We start from the raw sequence: 5,673 nt of genomic DNA, 5'->3' as shown, positions 1-5,673 counted from the left end.
AGCTGCTGTACCAGATGTTGTTTCATTGCTTGAGCAAATTAACTCATCTCCTGGTACCTGGTATGCAGTCATTGACTTGGCAAATGCCTTTTTCTCCATTCCTGTCCATAGGGCCACCAGAAGTAATTTGCCTTCAGCTGGCAAGGCCAGCAATACACCTTGACTGTCCTACCTTAGTGGTATATCAACTCTCCAGCTTTGTGTCATAGTCTTATTCAGAGAGAGCTTGATCACTTTTTGCTTCTGCAAGATATCATACTGGTCCATTACGTTGATGATATTATACTGATTGGGTCCAGTGAGCAAGAAGTAGCAAACACACTGGACTTCTTGGTGAGATATTTGTGTGCCAGAGGATGGAAAATAAATCTGACTAAAATTCAGGGACCTTCTACTTCAGTAAAATTTCTAGGGGTCCGGTGGTGTGGGACCTGTTGAGATATCCCTTCTAAGGTGAAGAAGTTGCTACATTTGGCCCCTCCTACAACCAAGAAAGAAGCACAACGCCTAGTGGGCTTACTGGGATTTTGGAGGCAACACATTCCACATTTGGGTGTGTTACTCCAGCTCATTTATTGAGTCACCCGAAAGGCTGACAGTTTTGAGTGGGATCCAGAACAGGAGAAGGCTCTGCAACATGTCCAGGCTGCTATGCAAGCTGCTCTGCCACTTGGGCTATATGACCCAGCAGATCCAATGGTGCTTGAGGTGTCAGTGGCAGATAGGGACGCTGTTTGGAGCCTTCGGCAGGCCCCCATAAGTGAATCACAGCAGAGGCCTCTAGGATTTTGGAACAAGGCCCTGCCATCTTCTGCAGATGACTACTCTCCTTTTGAGAGACAGCTCTTGGCCTATTACTGGGCTTTGGTGGAAACTGAATATTTGACTATGGGTCATCAAGTCACCATGTGACCTGAACTACCTATCATGAACTGGGTGCTTTCTGATCCCTCTAGCTATAAAGTGGGTTGGCTTGCGGCAGCATTCCATCATCAAATGGAAGTGGTATACACATGATCGAGCTCGAACAGGTGCTGAAGGCACAAGTAAGTTACATGAGGAAGTGGCTCAAATGTCCATGGTCTCCACTCCTGCCACCCTGCTTTCTCTTCCCCAGCCTGTACCGATGACCTCATGGGGAGTTCCCTATGATCAGCTGACAGAGGAAGAGAAGACTAGGGCCTAGTTCACAGATGGTTCTGCACGATATGGAGGCACCACCCGAAAGTGAACAGTTGCAGCACTACAGCCCCTCTCTAGGACATCCCTGAAGGATAGCGGTGGAGGGAAATATTTTCAGTGGGCAGAACTTCAAGCAGTGCACTTGGTTCTGCACTTTGCATAGAAGGAGAATGATCAGATGTGTGATTATATACTGATGCATAATCAGTAGGGGATTTGACTGGATGGTCAGGGACTTAGAAGAAGCACGATTGGAAAATTGATGACAAAGAAATTTGGGAAAGAGGTACGTGGATGGACCTCTCTGAGTGGTCAAAAACAGCAAAGATATTTGTATCTCATGTGAGTACTCACCAACGGATGACCTCGGCAGAGGAGAATTTTAATAACCAAGTTGGTAGGATGACCCGTTCTGTGGATATCATTCAGTCTCTTTCCCCAGCCAACCTTGTCATCGCCCAGTGGGCCCATGAACCAAGTGGCCATGGTGTCAGGGATGGAGGTTGTGTATGGGCTCAGCAACATGGACTTCCATTCACCAAGGCTGACCTGGCTATGGCCACTGTTGAATGCCCAATTTGCCAGCAGCAGAGACCAACACTGAGCCCCCAATATGGCACCATTCCTCAGGGTGATCAGCCAGCTGATTACTGGTTTGACCTCTTTTATCATGGAAAGGGCAGAGGTTTGTCCTCACTGGAATAGACACGTACTCTGGATATGGGTTTGCCTATCCTGCATGCAATGTTTCTGCCAAGACTACCATCTGTGGACTCACAGAATGCCTTATTCACCATCATGGTATTCCACACAGCATTGCCTCTGACCAAGGCACTCACTTCACAGCTAAAGAAGTGTGGCAGTGGGCTCATGTTCATGGAATTTACTGGTCTTACCGTGTTCCCCATTATTCTAAAGCAGCTGGATTGATAGAACGGTGGAATGGCCTTTTGAAGTCACAATTAAAACATCAACTAGTTGACAATACTTCGCAGGGCTGGGGCAAAATTCTCTAGAAGGCTGTGTATGCTCTGAATCAGTGTCCAATGTATGGTACTGTTTCTCCCATAACCAGCATTCATGGGTCCAGGAATAAAGGGGTGGAAGTGGAAGTGGCACCACTCACCATCACCCCTAGTGATCCACTAGCAAAATTTTTGCTTCCTGTTCCCACGACATTACATTCTGCTGGCCTGGAAGTCTTAGTTTCAGAGGGAGGAACGTTGCCAGGAGACACAACAATGATTCCATTAAACTGGAAGTTAAAATTGCCACCTGGACACTTTGGTCTCCTTCTACCTTTACGTCAACAGGCTAAGAAGGGAGTTACAGTGTTGGCTGTCGTGACTGACCCAGACTATCCTGAAGAAATCAGTCTACTACTCCACAACGAAGGTAAGGAAACGTATGCATGGAATACTTGAGATCCTTTAGGGCATCTCTTAGCATTATCATGCCCTGTGATTAAGGTCAATGGGAAACTACAACAGCCCAATCCAGGCAGGACTACAAATGACCAGGACTACAAATGACCCAGACCTTTCAGGAATGAAAGTTTGGGTCACTCCACCAGGAAAAAACCATGACCTGCTGAGATGCTTGCTAAAGGTAAAGGGAATACAGAATGGGTTGTAGAAGAAGGTAGTCATTGATACCAGCTATGACCAAGTGACCAGCTGCAGAAAAAGCACTGTAACTGTCATGAGTATTTCCTCCTCCTTTTGTTTAAAACACATTTGTACATGTATACACTTGTACTAAGAAAATATCTTCATTTCATTTCCTTTCTCCTTCATTATGTGGCATAAGATTTATTGACTTCACATCAGCATTTAAGTATTGTTAACTTTACGTATATGGGTTGGGGATTGGTGCGTTTCCGGTTGTATGAAGGATAGCTGTATTATGTTAGGTGAAATTATGACCTTATTATTGTCTTTATTTGAAGATTATGTATGATCTCAGGAGATGCGCATGGGTTCAAGTTGACAAGCAGTGGACTTGTGATTGTTAATACTGAGTGTCAACTTGATTGGATTGAAGGATACAAAGTATTGATCCTGGGTGTGTCTGTGAGGGCGTTACCAAAGGAGATTAACTTGGACTGGCTCTCCTTGCTCCTCAGCCTGCAAACGGCCTATTGTGGGGCCTTGTGATCGTGTGAGTTAATATTTAATAAACTCCCCTTTATATATAGTCCATCAGTTCTGTTGCTGTAGAGGACCCTGACTAATACACCCCTCTTCCAACATTGGAGATTACAATTTGACATGAGATTTGGACAGGGACACAAATCCAAATCATATTGCCTTGCTCCAGTCTAAGACCAAAAAATTGTGTTCATTCTCTGGCACTTTCCATCAGCAAGCTGGTTGCATCTGGTTCTATCCTCTTGGTTCTGAGCACACTCACCTCTATTCTCGTGACTAGTGCTGTTTGTGACCCTATTTTAACCACCTCTGACCTAGGCACACCCATCGCTACCTAAGCTGCCACCACCGCCTCTGCTGTGTTGATTCTCGCTCGCACCTGTCTGAGCCCCCCCTCTCCTGTCCCTGTGAGCAGCTTCTCCACTTGGGTCAGGTCCTCCCACATCTGCCCAGGAACACTCACCCCACCTTTGCTGGCCACCACAGTGTGGTAGATGATGTCACCTCTGTCCCAGCCACGGCCACTGGCATGCCTGTGAGTGAATCCAATTCTGTCATCTCCTCCTCCAGCTCCCTCCTTACGCCTAGTGATCACAGTCACAAGAGAAGCAGGGCCTGCCACTTTGTTTATCAGCCTGCCCTCTTCTATTTGGGTGGCTGCTTCTGAAGTCAAATAGATCTTCCGCTTCCGTACCCATGACAGTTACGTTTCCTCAACCTTCTGCTTCCTCTATCACCAACCCTTCCAGGTGACATATTCTACCTCCTCCTCTGTATGACACCCACCTCTATTGTGAGGACACAGCCACAGGGGAATGGCTTTCTAGCATCTCTCCTCCCCCACCACCCCTCTCCTGAGCTACTCTCACCACAGGCATGTTAGATTCACCCCCTCTGCTCTAAGCACTCCCACTCCCCTTTAATTATCTCTGCTATGAATGCATTGTGTTGTGTGAACCCTGGAACCAGTCCTACCGCCCCCAGCTCTGTCACCATGGCCCCTGGAATGGACTCCACAGCCTCTGCTGCAGTTGTCTTGTGACCGGAATAGTCTCAAACACCTCTGACCTGGGTACATCCACTATGGGAGCATCATCTACCACCTCAGCCCCCTGTGTCAGGACTACCACAGGATCCACCCGTGAGCCAACTAGCAGCACCTCCCAGGAAATGGACCCAGTGTCCACAGGCACTAACACAGTTAGTGTGAGTTGCACACCCACACATGTGATCAAACTGAGTGGACATTTACAGCCCCAGGCCATCATGCTCATTTCCCTGGCCGTAGTCATGGTTGGTGTTGGATTATCAGTAGGACTGAGGTTTTGCCTTGGGAGTGACTGTGCATGGAAATGGGCAGAGACTTCCTGAGAAGATAGATCACGAGGAGGAATAGAATTGATGGAAAAAGGGCCACTAGGCTATTAGCATGGAGAGGGGTCTGGAGAGTCACTCGTACCGTAGTCCAATCAACCAAGAGTGCAGAAGCAAATGTATAGTCCCACGAAGTCAAGTTTATCAGTTTGTTGCAAAATGGGAGGCTGTGTACCAGGGAGCTGAGGAGCTTCTCACCAAACAAAGGAAATGTCATTACAGTATTGAGGGAAATGTCATTATGGTATTGGGGGAAAGTGTGGATTTTTGGTGAAATTTAAATGAAAGAATTTTAAAAGACTCAAAAGAAAGCAGGGCTGTTTGTAAAGGGGTCACCGGCTGCTTGAAACTGAAATAGATTCAGTTTCCTTGGAAACTACAAAGTTAAAATGAACGTGGAATGTTGTATTCAGAAACCCCTTGTCTGTACCCCAGTTGGAATTGTAGGCTACTTCTCTGTGTCAGAGTCACTTAGAGTTTCCAGACAAGAATGGGATATTTCCTTCTTACTGATTTAGAATCGAACAGCGAATTTGTAATAGTCTGTGATTTTTAGAGAATGAAATTTTTTATTGGCTAAATCACTGCAAGTGAGTAGGTCACTGGATGTGAGTAAGGGTTGTGATGCTTCACAGCTGCAGTGCGCCCTGGGGTAAAATATTCCTCTCAGTACCCCGCACAGCTGGTTCCACCTATGCTGTTATGCATCCACCTCCTGATGGACAGGGGCTGACTGCTACTTTTGCAGCCAGATTTTTAGTGTCTCATGTAGACCAGGGAGAAGGAGAAAGACAGAAAATATAAATGATAGATATAGCAGGAAGAAAGGAAGAAAGAAGGGAAGGGAGAAGAAGAAGAAAGAAGAAGAAAGAAAGAAGAGGAAGAAGAGGAAGAAGAAGAAGAAGAAGAAGAAGAAGAAGAAGAAGAAGAAGAAGAAGAAGAAGAAGAAGAAGAAGAAGAAAGAAGG

Source organism: Colobus angolensis, unplaced genomic scaffold (genome assembly GCF_000951035.1).
Source record: "Colobus angolensis palliatus isolate OR3802 unplaced genomic scaffold, Cang.pa_1.0 Scaffold238, whole genome shotgun sequence".
Lineage (NCBI taxonomy): Eukaryota > Metazoa > Chordata > Mammalia > Primates > Cercopithecidae > Colobus > Colobus angolensis.
Note: the sequence above shows the minus strand (reverse complement) of the source record.